Source organism: Aotus nancymaae, unplaced genomic scaffold (genome assembly GCF_030222135.1).
Source record: "Aotus nancymaae isolate 86718 unplaced genomic scaffold, 86718_ANA_hifiasm-v0.15.2.pri h1tg000040l, whole genome shotgun sequence".
Classification (NCBI taxonomy): domain Eukaryota; kingdom Metazoa; phylum Chordata; class Mammalia; order Primates; family Aotidae; genus Aotus; species Aotus nancymaae.
Window position 1 is genome coordinate 76,565,962 of NW_026988454.1, and position 21,029 is coordinate 76,586,990.

At 38.4% G+C, this 21,029-nt stretch overlaps 1 protein-coding gene across 5 annotated transcripts in view; it reads left to right on the plus strand.

The window, feature by feature from the left end:
- The window catches only part of BACH2 (BTB domain and CNC homolog 2), a 355,000-nt gene that overhangs the window by 193,804 nt on the left and 140,167 nt on the right, over nt 1-21,029 (plus strand). For 4 of the 5 annotated variants that reach the window (XM_012444191.2, XM_012444196.2, XM_012444203.3 and 1 more), the window contains exon 3: nt 4,039-4,187. The gene's annotated coding sequence lies outside the window, so the exon portion shown is untranslated. The other variant, XM_012444195.2, reaches the window with a different exon arrangement.

Consider the following 21,029-nt stretch of genomic DNA (forward strand, 5'->3'; position numbering starts at 1 on the left):
AAAGTTGTAAAGTATCTGTACCAGTTAATAAAGAACTGCTGGTTTAAGCTTCTCTGGTACTTCCTTCCAGTGCCCAAGAGGCCTTGGCCATGCCTTTAGGATTCCCCCAACCTCCCCACAGTCCAGCAAAATGAGTTAGTTAATGTCTGTCTCATCTCTGGGAGTTGATGGATGCTCAAGGACTCTGCACCAGGACTGCAGGCCTCAGATTGATGGATGCTACCTTTGGCTTCATGGTTCCTTGGCCTCCAGGAGGGATTACTTCCTCAGGCACTCCCATCACTACCATGGCCACTTCCTACATCACAGATCCATTGGCTTCAAGAAGACCTTAAAGTCATTTCATCCAACCCCTTCATTTTACTGAAGAAATCAAGTCTCAGAGAGTCAGGCAGCTAGTTTGTAGCCAATTTAGAAATAAAACTCAGATCTTCTAACTTGGTGCTTTTTTTGTTATGTCTTCTTGTATTCTTTTCCCGGACAATGAAATGTCGATTAATATATTTATGTCTCACAAAGTTGTTTCTTTAAAAAAAAAAAAAAGATGCCTAATATTTTATGTATGTCTTATAATTTGCAAAAAAAGCACTCTGTATACATTCTCATGTGATCCCCACAAGAACTTGTGAGAGGTAGTAGGCTCCAAGGCAGTGAGTGGGGTGCCCAGCATGACAAAGCTACTGTGAGTGGGAAAGTCTATGTCACTTGGGCTTGGAAAACTATAAACTCTTTTGTAAATGTAAGATAATATACCATGTGGTATTACTAGCTTTTAACTTGTGGTGTTTTTCCGTTCAGGATTTAGTAACATTGAAAGTAATAACTTTGTTCAAGTGCAAGTGATATGTGTGTGTATGTGTGTGTGTATGTGTGTATATATATATATATTTACTTTGACAGTGTGCCAATTGCACAGACTTTGGTTCAGCATTGAAACAGAAGTGGGTTGCTTCAAAGTATATTTTTAAAATGAGAGAACCCAAATTTGTAATTAGCTTTACATGATAGTTGTATAGTTTGAGTATCCAAGGAGAGTCTGGTAAAATCATTTGTGTTATTAATGGTGGTTTGTTTTTTGTATTTCCCCTGAAGTAATTAGGCCCTTTGGAAGAAACACAGGGTACCCTTTGAGGAGTTATTTCTTCTATTATCATTTTACTTTTGACACCCTGTAGTTCTGGCATGCTTAAAAACTTAGTCATATACCTGAATGTGGCAAAGAAAAACCATTTATAAGATATTGTACCCACTTTGACACCAAATTATCAGGAAAATGATGCTTAAATTATGAAGTAAAGTCACAGGGAAGGAAATGGTCTACTTCTCTTTGGTCTTCTGATCATTTTGACAGAAACAATCCTGATTTTTAGATAAGATTGTTAGGAAAGATCAATTTAATTCACTCCCAAAATAAGATTGAAATTTTTTGCACCCCCTGTTTCTCAAACCATAGCCATCTTACACTATTAGTGGATGCAGAAATTGAGTTTATACATAAGTGAAAGAGTGAGGTTATTTCATTGAATATAACAAAGATCACTTCAATTTGCTTTTATTAGCATATGAAAATCATGGCATTCTCGATACCAATTATCCTGTAAGGTTAAATATACATAAAAGGGGAAAGAGAAAGATTAGAAAAAGCTATAAAGGAACCTGGGACTGTAAGACCTGCTTTAGCATTCCTAATTCATAGCCACATTTGGGAAGAATGTGTTTGTATGTTTCTTTTTTCAAGTGTTTATTTTATCTATGTCTTCATGTCTTTCTCCATGTCTAACCTGTTTTGTGTTCCATAACACCCTTATCTCACACCTCTCTACTGTGCTCAAAGAGCTGTAGCCTTCCCCATCTCAATATAGGACATTCAAAGGCTTTACTATTGTCTAGAATTTTCTCGGATTTTCTTTGCTTCATTTAAATGTTATAGATGGTACTGACAAAAGAGTGGAAAGATCAAGCTTGTGATTTATAGCTAGACTTGGAGTCAGCATAGTAATGAGACCTAGGCTTGGATAGATCTTTGAAATTCTGAAGCTCAAATTCCTACAAACTTATTGGGGAATAAGGAGGACCAATGAATGAGCACATACTTTCAAACTTGCCAGCCACCAGTTTTGATACCAGTGCACTTGGTGTTAAATGAGATAATACTATGCACAAGGACCTGGCATTGGAGTGGACACACTGTAAGCATGCATGAGGGTTAGTCATTATTATTAGCTAGTCTGATTGGATTTTGTCTTTGCATCTTTTTGTGCTTTCTGATGCCATGCTGAGGAACAGAAGAATGTCCAAGAAATAGAAAAATACCAGAAGGAAGGGAAATACAAGGCCTCACTACTCTAGAAGCTGAATTAGCAGCCCACAAGTAATCAGTGGTTTTTCTTCTCATGATGATATGTGAATTATTTCTGAACTCTCTCACATGCTTTTCCATGTGAAGACCCCATGGACAAGTCGCAGCTCCCCCACTGTCTACATTTAACTCAGTCTGGCCTAGTAAGGGTCATTTGATGGTAAACTTACATTAACTCCATATGTCTCTTGTTATGTGAAAAATAGCACGTGGTTTACTGTCTTCTGTGTAAGGAAAAAAAAATAAAATCTCTTACATTTGATCATCATTGATTAGAATTTTGTTAAGTTGCGTGAGGACCAAGTGTATTTTTTCTGTCTATGATAAGGTTGGTAATTAAATTAACCAGGGATTCATGCTACTGGAAAGAATATAAATTGGTGCAACCTTTCTAGAAAGTCAAGGCCCTCAAAGTTTATGCCCTTTCATGCAATAATTCCTTTTCTAGGAAACTGCATAAGAAAATGTTCAGAAATTTAGGCAATCTGATATTCAAATACGCCCCTTAAAGTGTTACTTACAATAACAAAGAAAAAGTCTGCAATTCCAAAAATGACAGAAATAAATACATAAAATGTATTTCTATGGGGCATAATACACATGAACATTAAAAAGTATGTTTTGAATAATTTTAATAACTTGGGGAAGTGCTCATATTTATATAACTCAAATTTTATTGCAGAATTGAATGAAAAAATACATATCTGAAAAGAATATTGGTCCATAATCCCTTATCTCCAAATCTCCAATTCTAAATCCAAAAGTTTTCAGAAATCAAAGGGGGTTTTGTTTTGTTTTGTTTTTAGTAACTTCTTTGGTAGGAAAACTTGGCCTGAACTAATATGAAGCTCTGTTTTAGCCCCACTTAATAAGAATAAGCATCTATTTTTGTGCAGAAATATTTAATATTTAATATTATGGGGTGCTGCTCCATACCATCACAAGATAATAATGTAATAAATGGTAGCTGCATCATAATACTCTCCAAAATCCAAAAAATTCTGAATTCTGAAACATATCTGGCCCCAAGAGTTTCAGTGAAGGAGTTTCAGATCCATACAACGAAACATCATTAGTGATTTATCGGTGTCAAGGTTACCATTGATCTTTATTTTTTTCCTTTATTTTTTCCATATGTTTCAAATGTTCTACAGTAAGCATGTATTAAGTTACCTGGAAAAATAAATACTAATTTTAAAACTAAACACATTTGAGGCATCAGAGAATCATCTCATTTCAGTCAGAATCCCTAAATTAATCATTTGCTTCGTGAATCTCTACTATTTACAATGGCCACATGTGTCTTTTAAACCAAGGTGTTCTCATTTGCTGACAGAAAACATGAGATGAAATAGAGAAAGTGACATCACTGGACGTGGACCTGTCTCCCAGGCTGCATTTGGATTCAGGAGAGCCCCTAGTGAGGGCTGCTCACCTAAAGAAGATACCTCAAGGAATAGGGCTTCCACCAGGCAGAGCCCAGGTATTCATACCACGGGCTATGGTATCATATTCTGTTCATGAGGATTGGTCAAGAGGCCCACAGCCAGAGGCACAGACAGTTGTGTGAGGTCATAACAAGCAGAAGTGGGTATGGCAAGATAGCAGGAGGGAAGAGGAAGGAAACATTCACATGCACACTTTAGTCTGCTAATGGACAACTTTTTCTGCCCAATTAGGTGGACACTCACTGACCTGTCACAAGGTTGCCCCACAAAGCTTTGGGGTCCATGTCTGAATGGATTACCAGAGGCTTCTCATCTCTCCCTTCGCCCAGTTCCCTGCATCCTAAGACTCGAAGCCAGCACAGGACCTGGAAAAATTACATGTAAGTTTTGACTAAAGTTTCTTTTCCTTAACTAAATAATGATAAATATTTTCTTAAGTGATAACAACAAATAGCCCAAGCACACATGAATTACTTTTAACAAAGGAACTGTAGAGTTATCATTGAGCAAAGGAGCAAGGGTTGGAATCTGTATATTGTTGGTTCCTTAACTCAGTGGCTCTTAAATTTCAGCTTGAATCAGAATCACCTGAAGGGCTTGTTAAAGTACAGCTTGCTGGGCCTCATGCCCAGATTTCTGATTCAGTAGAGCTGGTGCAGGCTAGGAATTTGCTTTTCTAACAAGTTTCCAAGTGATGCTGATGCAGCTGGTCCAGGGACCCCAATTTGAGAATCACTGCTTTAACTCATGTGCCTGAAAGGATGAAAATGGTAGAAAACTGTATATACTTGAGTAATAAATATCGTTAAATTAAGGAATTTAATGCTTTGCTTAATACATTGACTTGTGTCTCAGAAAAGAGTTTTAAGGTTCACTTAGCACCTTCACATTTGGAAGTCCAGCCCAGTAGGTGCCATTATTCCATGCCAGCTTTACTCCCGGGCTGCTAGTACCAGTCATTCTTTGCCCCTGGTTTTCAACAAGTGTGACTAATAATGCTGTTATTAGGCTAAAACAACAGCTACAGTACTTTTGCAGGTGTGCTGATCATGCTTTTAGACAGACTCAGAAGAGAAAATCTTTTTTCCCCTGGGCTGGGAAATACATTGTTCCCTTTCAGAGTGAGTCACCATAGCATTATCCCTCCCCTCACACACTTAAATGTGACTTGATTTATAAAACTTGTGGGGCAGAAAGACAAACATCACATGTTCTCACTTACTTGTGGGATCTAAAAATCAAAACAGTTGAACTCCTGGACATAAAGAGTAGAAGGATAGCGACCATAGGCCGGGAAGGGTAGTGGGGGTTGGAGGCAGGGCATGGAGGTGGGATGGTTAATAGTTACAAAAATAAAAAGAATGAAAGAGTGTAATGAGATTGTAACTCAAAGGGTACATGCTTGAGGGGATGGATACCCCATTCTCCATAATGTGCTCCTTTCATATTTCGTGCCTCTATCAGAACATCTCATGTACCCCACAAATATATACACCTACTTACTGTGTACCCACAGAAGTTAAAATTAAAAAAACAAAATACACGTGGGAAGGGAAGCATACCTCCAGTGAATAACCTAAGCCAGCAAGTCCAGGTTTTGTGAAATTGTTTAAGTTCTCAAGACTGACAGATTTTGCAAATCATTATGTCGTGGTGTTAGCTTTCAAACAGGCCCGTTGCCTAACTGCTAAGAACAAGAACAATTTATTCCATGTTAATCGAAAAAAGTAGAAGAGTTTGAGTAAACAAATGCACACTTGGACACATGTCAGCCTACATACCAATGTACCTGTGTGCCTGTGAAGGATATATGCATTGTATATTTCTGAGCTTTGATTGTAGGAATTTTAAACAGCATTTTTTCTTTTGTTTCATTGAGTCAAGGTGAGTGTAAAAATAGTATGAGTGATACTGTCCAGGAAACATTTGAGAAATTTCTGGGCATTTTAAATCTGTGGATAAGCACTGCGATTTATATCATTTTACTTGGATATGGTAAATGTTATCGTTCAAAGTAACACTTAGGATTTACAGTTCTCTTTTTATAACTCTCTGGAATTGAGAATAATCACTGTTAATAAAGCAATTGCCAAGCAAATATGTAATGAAAGAACAAATGTATTGCTTCAACATTAATAGAGTCAAAAATCCTGGAGATAGACTTAAATGCACAGTAGGTCTATGTTAAAGTGTTTAAAATAAAACCCACAATATCAGAAAAATAAGACAAAAAGCAGTAAGTATTAAAAGATCTATAATGGAATTAACCCAGGGGTGCCTTCTGGGGGAAGCCCAAAGGGTAATGAGGCTGAGATTAGGGCTGACAGAGTTGTGAGTGATGTAATTGTTATTACTCCAGCCTCAAAAATATACTATTTCCAGCAAGCACTAATTATTCTGCACAGCATTCTTGGAAGGAAGGTGATCAGTTTATGAGACATCTTTGCTATAAAGTGAAAGGAGGAGATTGTATCAAATGCCCCTTAGTGCCCTCTCCTGCTCTGCCACTCTGTGGATCTCTGCATTTACACATCCAGGGTTCCTGTGGGATAGCCTTTGCTGTCAGTCAGTTTCCTGTCTACAGGTCAGGTAGGAAAGAAGCTGTTGGGACTCCTTAAGTGAATCAGGGCTTCAGGCTCCTGCTGGATCTTGCAGGACCTGCCTGGATCACTCCCCATATCTTTGGACAGAGCATTCAGTCACCGAGTGAGTAGGGTATCTATAAAACTGAATCTGTGGGGCAGGGGGGACAAGGGGGCATGTGGGAAACTTGTGTACTTTCTGCTCAATGTTACTGTGAACCTAAAATTGCTCTTTAAAATAAAGTTTATTGATTAAAAAAATTAAATACTAAACAGTATGGCAATTCCTCAAAAAAAAAAAAAAATTAAACAGGATTATCAAGTGATCCAGCAAATTCCACATCTGGGTATATACCAAAAGAAGTGAAAGTAGGGATTTGAGCAGATAGTTGTATGTACACCCATGTTCATAGCAGCATATTTCACAGTAGCCAGAAGTGGAAGCAGCCAAGGTGTCCATCAACAGATGAATGGATGAACAAAATGTGGTATATATTAATACATACAATGGAATATTATTCAACCTTTAAAAAGATATGAAATTCTGACACATGCTACCATGTGGAGGAACCCTGAAGATGCTAAGTGAAATAAACTAAACACAAAAAGGCAAATATTGAATATCCTTTTATATGAGGTACCCAGAACTGTCAGATTTACAGAGTCAGAAGGTAGAATGGTGGCTGCCAGGAAATAGGAAAATGGAAAAATTGAAAGTTGTTGTTCAGTGGATATTAAGTATCAGTTTGGAAAGATTGGAGAGTTCTGGAGATGAATGATAATGATGGTTGCACAACAATGTGACTGTATTTGATGCCACTGAAATGCACACTTAAAAATGGGTACAATGGTAAATTTTATGTTGTATATGTTTTAACTATAATTTTTTAAAACTTTCCTTCTAAGAATGCTGTGCAGAATCACTAGCTAGTGCCTGATAGGGATGCTGCAGTTTGTGAGGGTGCAGGAAGAACAGATCATTATGTCCCTCACACCTCCCTCATCCCCGTTACCCTTTGGGCAGCCTTTAGAAGACAGCAAAGGTAAAGGATCCACTGAAGTGTGTTTCAGTCCCAGGAAGGAGTTTCCTATCAGAGTAAGGACACAATTGTCAGAGGCCATCAAGGGAATTTGCCTTAAACAACTGTGGTCTCTACCAAAATGCCATTTACACATATAGAAGACCTGTTTCACTGGGGAGAAGGAAAGCGTGAGCTACCCACGCTCCAGCAGTGGGGCTGCTCCAGTTCCTCCAGATGGGTGTTCGTAAACCAGTCCACGCACAGAGCACTGGTATGGGGAGAGTCCTGGAGCTATGTGCTTGACTATGGCTCCTGAAGGGTCTTAATCAGCAGAGGTGAGCACACTTGCCATAGATTCAAGCACGGTAGAAAATGAAAGCTTTGAGAGGAAATCCACAGAGGGTCGTTCTCCCGCTAAGGCCTATGATTATTATGATGCCTGTTTTACATTCTCCAAGTGAAGCAGGATTTATCACCCTATCACCAAATCTCTATACTTATGGGTATTATTGTACCCATAAGTCACAGACAGATTAGTGAGTGACCCATAGGCCTGTGAAGAACACACAGGATGGAATTCACTAGGTTAGTCCATTGTGCCCTACGGTTTTTGGCTTTTGTCTTTTATTCTACATGTCTAGAAATTTGGCCTTGAAGAACAATCAACAGTTTTATAAGGCCCAGTAGCCATACTTTATTAGGTCTTCTTCACTACCTTTATGCCCTTACCCTAGGGCTGACCAGCAATTAGAGTTCTTGTAGAGCTGTATATAAGGATCCATGGTTTCAAAAAGCTCAGAAACTGCTGTCCTAAATTATCCTACTTTCTCCTTAAGATACCAGTTTATATATATAGTCTATTACAGAGGCCCCATAGCAGAACCATTATATGTAATTTGGCTTAAGGAAAAGGTGTAACTGAAAAGAGGTAAAATGAATTTGTTAAAGTACGATATATATAAATTAGTCCACTCATTCTCATGCCAGACTTTCCAAACCGGCTTAGAAAGAAAATCCTCATGCTTTTCACTTAGGTGTTGGGAAACAGGGCAAAGGAAAAGAGGTTTCTGAGTCAGTTGCCATGGGGAGCTGCTGAGATACCAAAAAAAAAAAAAAAAAAAAAAAAAACACTGGAATTAAAGGTTTTTGTAGAAAAGAAAATTCAGGTCAGCAAGTCTAAGGGAGAGGAAAGCAAGAGCTTATTCAATTTTTGACATCCACCCTAAGCTCGAGTTGAAAGGGCATGGATATGGAAAATAATCAAAATAAATTCCACCCCATGAGTTCACGGACGATAATTTTTGATAGACACACTGATACAGATTTTCCCCAGAGAAGAGCATCAAACCAGCAGCCACCTAGACAAAATGACATAAGATAAAGAAGACCAAAGACAACCCTAGCAGGATCTCCTTGTCTCCCTGTCTCATCATTCCCAGGAATCAGATGTGCGTGGTTCCAGACATTAATTTTGTGTTTACTGATGGCTTTGCTACCTGGATCCCAACTAGTCAGAACCCTGAATTAGCTAACCTTCTTTGTACTTCCCCGCCCCCTCCCCATCCCTCCCACACACCCAACCCTACCGCACACACCACACTTCCCTTTTTCAGTGATGAAGAAAACAAGATAGCTTTGGTTTTGAGTCAAGGTGGGGTGTAAACCCTGGAGGATACTTGTAGCTGATAACACTGACCTGCTGAATCATTGAGAATAGTTAGATATTTTATAAAGAGGAAAAGAAACTGCTTTGGAAAACCTTCAACAAAAAGCATTTTCTAATTGTCAAGTTACCAGAAAATCAAAATAATAAAAACAATCTTGTCCTCAAATAGTCTAATCAACTGAGGTTTTGGTGTACCTATTTCCATGCTTTAATAATAATCTGAAAATGTTGACTAAAACTAGAACAATATTCCATTCATTTTTATTCTTCTTGAGAAACTGTGCAAGTTTTGGCTTTTACCACCTTTCCAGTGACAGAGGTTAATTGTTAAATGTTCTGTTTTATGTTAAGCAGCCTGAAAGTTTTGCTATTACTTGTTTTAAAACTAATATATGATTTATGAACCTGTGTCTTTAGCTCCTATAGTCATTGGGAACCAACGGCATACTTTTGAAGCCAATTGTTTCTTTTTTTTTTTTTTTTCAATTCTGTTTCTTTTTTTAAAAAAGAACCTATGATATGATTATTTGTAGCATTCCATTTCAGATTCAGGTTATGTTCGCTCAAGAGATCATCGAAATTAATTTTCATTCTCTGCTAATGGTACAGAGAGGAGTGATGTTGCCAGCATGGTTATATACATTAATATATAAATCAGAAATTTCAAATGGTAATTCCCTGTGAGTCGTGAGTCTCCAAATAAACTAATCTATGTTTTATTATAAAGCTGCCTACTCAGTGACATCACTTGTAGCATAAATGGTTTAATAGTTTCCTATCTGTTGAATTTTAAGAAATGGTTTGTGTGCCCTTTTTTGGATGCACCTGTCACTAGTGAAATGACGCCTCTCTCTGAGCTCTGATTTAACCCAAGGCATTGCAGCATGTTTTTCCAAGGATGTCCCATTAGATAGATATTGTAAACGTGTGGCGCCTGCAGCCTTGTGGCAGCTGAAAGGTGCACAGACTGTGTGTCATGAGGAGGAAAAGCACTTCTGCTCTTCTGCCCCAGAACAGTGTTTACCAAGTTTTGCAGGATAGCAAGGTTTTTAGATAGAGTCCTTGCAGTGCTTAACTAGTAGCTATAATCTGTTGTTTCTAGCAGATTTTTCCTGTGTTCTTGCCTTATTTGTCATTCAGATTAGTATGCTGGTTCCTTGATTTCTTAACAGGAAGTGTCAGAAATTTATTGATGAAATGTTCTTAATTTCTAGACAGAACCAGAATCAGAAAGTAATTGCTTCCTTTTATCTAAACAGAAGTAGCTTTGTTAGCTTTCCTTATATCAAAGTGATACATTTATTCTGCATAATTTATAAAATAACAGAAAACTGAATAAAGGTAGAGATAAATTACCTATAATCTGACTGCCCAGTATAACCTACCTGTTAACTCACAGTTTTGTGTATTTTTCCAGACTTTTTTCAACTGATTAACTAATTCCAAATTTATAAGCAGTACTCTGGACTGATTACATCCTACAAACTGGTGGCACTTAGGAATGATGGCTTTAAATTTCATCTTATAGGACAGTAATCTCCTTGTTGCTTATTTTTCTCCCTTCTGATTATGTTAATCAGCTCTTATAAGAACAGACACCTGTGTGGACTCACCAGTATCTTTATCAGGTGGAAATTCCTATCAGCCAGTGTTTTCATTTCTACCTTCTGTCAATCAAAATGATACTGAGTAGCCCTGCAAGATCTTAGTGGGCCTCTGGAGTTATGTACAAAATGGTTTTGGTATTAGGTCAACTGATTGTTCTAATGATTTAAAAATTAGTAATCACTGTACTGTAAGGCAGTTTGCCAGAAATGGGGAAGGTTGAGTTAGCTAGATCCTCCCATTCCCCAATCACAATCCAAACAATGTGGACTCCAATCAAATTCTGATTTTATAATTTTGGTCACAAAATTTCATTCAAATATATGCCTTCTTGTGCTGCGAACAGAGTTTTCCTTTAACTTTGCATTCTTTATCCCCCTTCAAAGATGCATCTCTTCAGATTTCTGTGTTGTGATTTTATAGCTCCTTGAGGTGTGCTGACATCTCTGTGCTTTGAATTTGGAGAGTACTAGGCCTTTGGATTAGGACGAATCCTAACACTTGGTCAAGGTTAGGAAAGGCTTTGAGCACTGAAAGAAAACCAAGGTAAAATTTAAGGAATTGTTAAAGGATTCATCTGAGAAATGTTATAGAATTGTCATCCACAAACCTCATGTCAGTAGAATAGGAAGTATTTAGTAAGCAGCTGCTGGAAGAGATTTTGTTCGTTTAAAAAGAAAAAGCCTGTCTTTGACATTGGTTATATCTAGGTCTGATCATCCCCTGTACAGGACTCTTAAGTTCCTTGAAAGCAGTGATTTTGTCCTCTGTGTCCTTGCGTCTAATAGGGACTCAGTGTGTATTGAATTGATATTTCTGTGGCTCTTCAGTGACAGATGAATGAATGTGCTCAATTCAGGTAACTACATTTGACCTTCCTGCAGCAGTTGAAGGGTGCTTGGGTAGCAGCCACGATTGTGTTGAATGCCCCGGTTGGGTACAGGTGTGGGGAAGTGGCATACAGTACTTTGATCCTCCCTTGGAGAAGGAGATGCTAATGTGGATAATGAGAATTTGGTTATCTTTAGTTTCAATTTGGCCGCCCTCCTTCACTGAGTCACAGTGCTCACTTGTTTAGTGATGGGCATGTCATTTAAGCCTGAGACTGTCCCTCAGACTGTTTATGACATTGGATCTGAGTTTCCCATTACATAAACATTCAGTATTTATCATACACACTCAAGAACACGCTAAAAGTTAGTTAGCTTTGTAGTTGACATTGAGATTAACTTTCTCTAACCTAAACCAGTGAAAACTAAAATGCTCCTCACCACATAAAAGTTTTGCTTTCGCTGCGTTCAGACCCCTCCTACCTTGTCACAGCACAGTCATTTGGAGTCTGATTTGGGGGCGGTGTGGTTGTCTCAGTGGCGTATGACCCACTTTGTGTAATACTTAATTGCCTGTGTTTTTACAACACAAGTCAGAAGTTCTGACGATAGTGGACTATCACCCAAAAAAGATTTTCTGAGACATCTCATCAGAGCTGTTCAAGTACCGCGCATCAACTGAAGACGGTGTTAGCTCTGCAGGGCATGTGCTAACTACCAGACGATGACAGAACATTTCCTCTAGTTTCTGGATAATGAGCAGGCACACAGGTAAAGATGCCTTTCTCAGAGTTGACTCCTTTTGTTTCCTAATGATTTGATGATTTTGTTGAACTAGACTTTTAAATAGTAATTGCTACCTGCATATGTTTGCTGATGTGGTTTGCAGAGGGCTCAGAGGAACAAGCGTTTTAATTGGTATCCTGAGACTCTAAAAATTTTTTTATTAAATGTCTGAAAAGATGGCAATCAAAAATAGACTCGTCTCTGTCTTCTCTCTGCCCCTAGTAAACATCCTCTTCATCAATTTTGTTTTTATTATTTGTCATCAAGATGGTTATTTCTAAATATCAGATGCTACAATCTGCAGTGATATCCATGTGTGAATTAATGCTTGATAAGCCTCAGCCTATCAGGTGGGAAAGTGTGGTTAAGGCATATAGAAAGGAAAAATGTGCAGAAGGAAAGGGGTAGCAAGGGGATACTGTGCCTTGGTAAGTGTGGTTCCACTGCAGACTAAAAGCAGATACAAGACAAGTGCCATTGACTTAAGTTTGTCAAAATCACTCCTCACAGCTTGCTCTGTTTTAGAAATGTTTATGTTTCTGATACCACTTTTGTTAATTTGAAGAACTTTTAAAATACCATCGTTTCAAAACAAAATGTGGAAGGTGTGGATCATCTTTCTGAACTTGCAGGAAAGTTTTTGGGTACATTTCTTTGCGGGAGATTCGCTGAGATGTGGTTCACGGCAGGGTGTTGCCTGTGCCTTGCAGATCACGCTGTCTGTACACTGAATGACATACCAACTTAGAGACTTTGAAAATGCCCATTGGTAAGTCAACACTGTTTTCCCTGAAAGTCCTGAGACAGAAAAAAAAAATGAAAGTACAAACACTAACTGGAAAAAATGTCACACATTTTAGCCACTTTGCATCCCTTGTGTTAGGACGAACCCTGGGCTGGGTTTTTTACATTTGTGAAGTTGTGTGGTAGGTGGGGCAGTGTGGGTGGCCCAGAAAAAGTAGCGGTTAGAATAAGATTTTCCATTTATTGCCCTTTGTGCCTGGCTAAAAATAAGAGTCATACAAATCAGAATATGTAGTGCAAGCAAAATCACTCTGTTAATTCTGATGACTGGTTTGCCCACATCTTTGCATCTGTCTGGTAAGTGGTATATTGGGAAATAATTTGTCTCTGTTTAAATAGCAAAAGGCAACCAAGTTTTTGTGTTGTTTGTCTACACATGAGAGTTTATCAGCACTTTTCCCTTCTAAGGGAAGAAAGATCCACCTCATACATAAACAAATTGTGTTGATGGAAGGAAGAAAGAAGCCTGAAACCCTTGAATCTTTTTTAAAAGGCATTGCCTTATTTGAAATGCGGTTTTGCAACATCCATCTTCTCGGCTGCTTTTTAGAAAGTTCATTCTTGTAAACTGATAGCACAGCAAGGCAAGGATACCTTAATGGTATTGCCTTAGAGACTGGAAAACTTTTTGTGTGTTTAGACCAAGGAGGGAGAAGGGACAAGGATGAGCACACCCCTGCCCTGTAGTACCTTCTGTAGACAGAGATGTTGGAGGGACAGTTAACCAAGTAAAAACTCCCCTGCATATCTGGCTGCTGAGTCGACTGCAACCACAGTAAGTGATAATGTGTCTGTTTGTGGCTAGATGAAACACCAAAGAGAGGCGGCGCCAGCATTCACAGGGAAATTTGTACCTTCGTGATCCCAGCGATGGTGCTGTCCCGTTCCACTGATTGAGTGGCTGTGGCATTTCCAAAGAATGAGAATGTCTGCGAGTGCTCTGAGCCTTTCAGTTTAATGCACTTTGTGAAATGGATGAGTCCGGAGGGCAGTCATTCCAGAAGACCCTGAAAAATGAAGACTGCAAATCACATTCCTCTGTGGCATCTCCAACTGTGGCAGACAATGTGGCACAGTGGTTACCATGAGTTGAGAGCTTTGGGAGAAAAAAAAGGCTCCGGATCAAATCTTAGCGTAGCTACTTGTTGACCTTGATCTGTTGACCTGACCTCTCCTAGGCCTGGGTGTCTTTATTGTAAAATGGGAACAGAAATAGTACTGCCTACCTGAATGAGAGGGTGGTTGTGAGGATTCAGCGAAATGACGTACATAAAGCATAAAGCCAGCACTCCACAAGGTGATGTTGGAGTTATTGTCATTTGTGCAGTTGCATCATAAGATGTTTTGGAGAATTTTAGAGCATTTGGGAGTTCTCCTCTATTCTTGCAATAAAATTTTGTAATTAAATGGACAAAAGATCCACCTCTGGTTCAATGTTTCAGAAGAATACAGGTATTTACAGGGTGGTTTGGTTCTTCTTAGGTAACTAATGCCATCTGGGAGATTTTTTTTTATTTTGCCCTTAAGTTAGCACAATGTAAGCCTCTTTCCTTTTAAGATTAGTGCTGTGTTGAGCATATTCAGTAATTTTTACCTTCTCCCTATGTTTTTTGTTTAACCATGGATTTTCAGTTCTAACATCTGTGCATGTTAATTGTAGTACCTGCTGGTGTACATTATGAAAGAGAGTGCTAATGTTGTAATCAAGTAAGACTTTAAATATTTCAGGTGGAAATGGGCAAATCTTCAGGAGCAATTTAATTCCCCACAGAAAATACTGCATCTGTTATAATTCTGGTTACTGATCAGTCTTACAGATTGACCAGATACAGACAGGCAGAAAACAATTGCTGTTGCTTTTATTTTTATTTATTATTCTCTGCAAATTATTTTCTGTTAAATACAATGTATATCTGTCCTTCTAGAGTCCTTTTCCACCCACCAAAGTTTTGTATTATAAAGTATATTGTATATTTCACAATATAGAGTCATAATTGTGAATATAACTTTTTTGTTAGCCTTCAGGATTAGATGCGAAGAGTTCAAATCATAGTCTCCCTTCAGCCTCCTCCAAGACTTTCCTAGAATGCTGTTTCTTCATTTATCAAAGTTAAAGAGAAGTTATGACTGTACCTTAACTTTGCCTCATCTGAGATTTGGCAAGAATTGATTAATTAGACCTATATGCTAAGGAATTAGAATATGGGACACATATAAAACAGTGGTGGCTTAATTTTCTCAACTGTCGCATTTTGCTGGATTTTTTTTAATTCTCTTCAAAGTTTCCTTTTCTTAGTCTGTCCTACCATCTCTGTCCCAGGTACAACTTGTGACTTATAACTTATGTATTAGTAGCCTCATCAGATTTTTGGTTTTTGTGTTAGGAGCCGTCAGTCTGGAATAAAGACATTTCTCAGGTCAACTCTGCCAGGGAAATCTGTCTTGTATGAAAATGATACCCTGCTTCCTCCAGTGTCTCCAGACAATGCTGCTTTCTCCACTTTTCTCTGTTAACAAAATAGAAGAATGCTTTTTAGGGTGAGCAAATCATTCTAGGTGACTTTCAAAGTTCGTGGCATTGCAGATACAGCTTCTGTTCCCTCCACACACACATATATTCCCCATTATCTTTGCCATCCTTCTTGCCCTTTGCCATAGACTAAAGCTTCTGTAAAAATCATAGGTGAGAGAAGGTGATAAATTAGACTCTGGCTGTGATTCCCTCCCACACCTTCATAAGGAATGACAGATTCTGAAATGCATCCTGTGGATACACCGTGTCCTTCTTTCTGCAAAACTGCCGGTTTTAACTTATCTTTCATGTGCAGTTTGAGGGTACTGGCCAGGCGGGGTTCATTATTCCTTTGGTTGAATAGTGTAAAATATTTGCAATGGAGATTTTCTCTAATGATGTATTTTAAGTGCATGTCCGCATTGCTGATTTAATGTACTCAGTCACAGAATGCTTTAAAGTTTATTGCTAATGGATGAATCCTCTGGAAAACAGGAATTTTCAATAAGATTGACATTTGGGGTGAGAAATATAAATCTAATGAGAGTATTTTAACCAAGGTTTGTAATTAGGGCTGAGTGGAGTGAATGTGTACATGCACACCAGAGAAGGGCACAGAGGAAGGTGAAATTGCACGCTCTCCCGTCAATGAGGGAGGAAGGCTGATGGATCAGTGTCAGGCCACAACACGATGGAGTATAAATGATACTGTCACCAAGTACTGCACAGGGTACCAAGGGAATTCCACTCTAGTAAATTACATTACTTAGACCTGAAGGCATTGTGTTGGAACGAGCAGAGGGAAGTGGGGACTGTTGGCACCATGCAGAAGATACTACAGTGCAGCTAGCTTCAGGGATGGAATTCACTGGTTTCCATTATACCTGCCTATTTGTATTCTCCTTCGCTGATTAGTTTACAGAAAATTACAAATGTGTACACGTAAAAGAACATCATGTCTGCTTGGGGTATGGGTTACAATGGACCATAAGAGAATAAGTGTTAATTGATTTGTATGAACTGGTCAATGTGATTCTTTTTCTTTTATTCACAGCCAGGTGATATTAGGTGTTCGATAAAAGCTCGCCCTTGTTTTACCTCATTTTTTGAGAATCTCACATGCATTATGAATATTTAATCCTCATTCTCTCAGTAACATAATGCACTTCTTTTCCACCCTTCCTTTACATGTCTTTAAATCTCACCGATCACTGGTTTCCCCTCATCACCTTCCATCCCTAAGGGAAACAGATTGTACTCTGGTGCATAACGTTTCATTTTGTGAAAAAACTCAGTTAAGAACAAAGGTAATTCCTAGAGTGGGACTTGTAGAGAAAAACCATTTTTTTCATTTCTTCTATTTTCTTTTATCCCTCTGCAGCAAAGCGAGGCCACCCTTTTTGGGTTTATCTGTCTCTTACCACTCTGGATCATCTCCTACCATCATCTAGATCATTGCAGATGTGCTAATCACCATTTTCCAGTTTGACTTCAAATGCTCTTGAAAAAGCCAATACCAAGTGCTCTGGAATTAGTCACAGTCACTTCTTAACTAGAAACCAAGTGTCTTCTCCTGAATGGATAGAGATTCTGAAACAATATCCATTGTTTCTTAAGTATGTGTCATACTTTTAAGTATGTGTCCTTCATGAAATAAACCTGAGAAGTATCTCTGATTATCAGTTAACAGAGAGAATACATAGGATTCTGAAAAACATCTCCACAAGGCTTCTAAATGGCAGGTTTTTAGCAGCCTTTCTGAAACAGGGTCACAAGTAGATTGCAGTGACGATAATAATATCTTGGATTTTACTTTTATTCTTTCCAAAATAATACTCTTTTGGGATTAGGGTATCGTAATTTATTTTGTAGCCATAGTTACAGTCTTATTTTATTCATCCAATCATAAAGTAGTAAAGCCAACATACTTTGAAAACCAGGTTTGAATGTGGACAGGAGAAACTTTGGTTAACAATAAGATACTTCTATTTTATGCACCTTAAAAATGCTTTTAGTTGATGATTCTAAAATAATATCTAAGTGTAAAAGGCATAGTGTAAAATGTGTTTGTGTTCTGTATCATCCTCAGCATAGAAAGGCTGTGCTTATAGATTTGCTTTATTCACTAAAGTCCTACAAAAGTCAGGGACTCTGAGCTATGTGGGAAGTGAGAGTCTCTTCCTAAATAAACTCACTAAAATCTCTCCCTTTTGTATTCTGTTTACTTTTATGGTAGCATGTGCCTTATATCTTATATGTTCTTTTCATCCATGACATCCACTGGGAAATCACGTTTTGTTGTTTGCCACAACATTACACATGTGACTTCTTTCTTTTTCCTGCCCTTTTGATGTAGCATGCTATCAAACTATATCTTTCGAGTTGTTCTAAATTGAATCCTGGTCAAAGGGATTTAACAGCATCTAAAATGGAACTAGCTTAGATTCTCTTCCATTCTGTAGAAGTTCCTTTGTTCCTGCTTACCTACCCATGTCTGTCTGTATTCTATTCTTTTTCTTACATTAAAATTGGAAAGGGAGAAAGGGGGAGCTCCTTAGGAGAAATAGGTCTGTGGAGAATTGTGAGTACTCATTCAGAAGCTATTCTTAGTTCTGAGAAATATAATGAACCTGAGCTTTGAGTCCTACTGAATCTCCCATTAATGATCCACCATCGCTTCCACCTCCCACCTGATTATGTTCTCCCCAAAGGCTACTGATGTTTTTTCCCTAATATTCTGAATGGAATCTCTTCCAAGGAAAGCATATCTTTAAAGGAATTGAGTCCTATTGCAGTAATGGTGTACTGGATGATTTTTAATTGTTCTATTAAGTACTTCTGTGTTGCATTACCATAATGTCTGCTGTAGCAGAAACTTTTCTATAGACCTTGACTTGTCAGAAGTCAACCCCTTAATGTGAGCACTTCACTTACATTATCATTATAGTGTTTCCAAGTGACAACTGCTGCCACACTGCCATGGTCCCTGAGTTCCCAGTGCTTCAGAAAAAGAGACTTTTGTTCTGGCTTGATGAGGGGAAAAATGCAAACAACAACACTAGCTCTACCACCAGAGATCCTATAAAGACATGTTCAAATGAACAATAAAGTCATTTGTTCACATATGACATAAGAATATAAGAATTTAAACAATAAGACCTCTTGTGAAATGTGGCAAAATATGCACCGCAAACATTGTGAAGTTCTCTATCTTGTGGAAGGCAATTTTTACATGGGCCTCAAAAAGCCATTAACTTATAAACCACCCTTTTAAAAAAGAAAAGAAAATCACTTGCCTCGCTATAGCATTAAAGCAATTTCTGTTCTAAGGAAAGCTTAAATGCATTCATTTATACAAAGTGCATGCACTATAATTTATGAAAAGCACAGTACTCTATCAGGAAATGCCGCACCTCTTCCCTCCTTCACCTGAAATGGGAAATTCCTCCGTTTTTGTCAAGTCCCTTTTTTCTTTGAGTAATATTGATTTCTTCAAAATGAAAGGGAAAAAATCCTTTAAATCATTTAGATTCAAGACAAAGTTTTAAGGCTTCATAATAATTCTCTAAATACTTCTGACATGGGTGGAACATGGGGAGGAAATAATCCTGCTTTGAAGGGAAATTTTAATTGAATTTGCTTTAATGTGAACCCTATCGTTTTTTGTTTTGAACCTTTAAGGAAAACTTATTATATTTGCAAACCTCAGCAAGGCGGAAAAATGCAGAGATTTCCTCGTCCACTCACGTCAGGGTGTCTGGCAACACCCTAAAATTGTTGCAATTTTGATGCTTGAAATGTGACCTTCCAGGAAAAGTGGGAGGAGAGGAGAACATGTGTTAACTGACCAAAGGTGTTTCATTGAGCTGACTTAGTATTAACCTCTAAAGGTTTTCAAGTATTTGCAGATGGATATGTACAGCATCCTTGCAGAATTCTCTTAATTGAAGAAATGTTTCATCTCGATCTCTGTTGACAGAAAAGATTGCCTACTGATAATTGCTTTGCTTAAGTGTCTGATAATATGCCAGGAATGAGAGCATTCTGTGTTAGGTCACCTTTAATTATGCATGTACCACCTGTCAGCTCTAAATCAGTACCAGATTAGATTCTCTCGGAGTCAGTTTGGGGAGGTTCAGAGGGAAAGCTGAGGTGATCTCTTTTAGAAACAACAAAAATAGACAGTAGTAAACATGCCTTCTAACCTGCAGCTTTTTAAAGGGCCTCATCTTCATTGTTCTTGAGCAAGAATACGCCATTGGTACATCTGAAAAACATTTGAAACCTCGCCCAAGTGGGGATAACTTACTGTGAAGATAGATGACTGTGAGCGAGGATGGTAGTACCTCCTCCCTCAGCACCATCTGTTGCATTTCCTTTTTGCTCCTTCTCATCGTTGTAAATGAGCCAGGGAAAAGCTCAGAAACATTTTTATAAGCTATGTGAGGACAGGAAATATGTTAACGATGTTAGATTTCATACATTTCAGGGGTTTTTTCAGTAGCGGGTTGGTTTTTTTTAGAAGGACAAGTGTGGGTTGGAAATAATGCTTGTTACCCTCTGTCAGCTTTTGGTAGTTTTATTCTCACTTTTCAGGGTTGTTTGGGACTTTCTGGTGGGATGTTTAGGGTTCTTTACTGAAGGCTCTGTTCTCTCTTCTGCTATCCTTTGATAGGATGGATTTGTGAAAGGTGTTTTTCTTTGTTCACCTGTCAGAGGTTTAAGAAAAGCCTTGAGTTATTGTGTACTTTTCACAGAGGCGGGGTTGGATGACTGAGAAGCTAAAGGCAGAGAGGGACAGGTAAAAAGAAATAACAGATGTGTGAATTATCATGTGGAGGGTTTCTCGAGCTTTGACCTACAAAGCTGAAGCTCCGAGCCTGTCTGCTCTCTAACCTGAGAAAACTGCCTGGATAAGAATTTGTGACTAACAGCCTTAGAAGCAGTTTGGAAATCCTAAAATGTCTCATTTCAGCACTGCTGGTTGGAGGCATTGAAGACAAAAACAGGTCAGCTTGTGGCGGAGCAAAGACCCTGGAGCACCGTGGTCCTCAGTGACCTTTGGCTGCTTTTGATACTTAGGGTACCATTTGCTTTTCTACCGTAATCAAACAGTTTATTGAAATAGAGGTACAGCCTCCAAAATGGAGAACAGGCCCCAAAACTACTTATTACAGTAATACTGCCAGTACTTTGGCTATTCGATGCTCATTTAATCCTTAGAGTAAACAAGTTGAAGAACTTTCAACTCCATACAACAGATACTTCTTAAAACAGGAGAACATAGTACAGTTAGCCCTTAACAGAGGTTTGAAGTGCATGGGCCCACTTATACGTGGATGTTTTCTCAATAAAAGTTACACTGAGTGTACCTGCCTCTCCTGCCTCCCTTCCACCTCCTCCACCCCTTCTGCC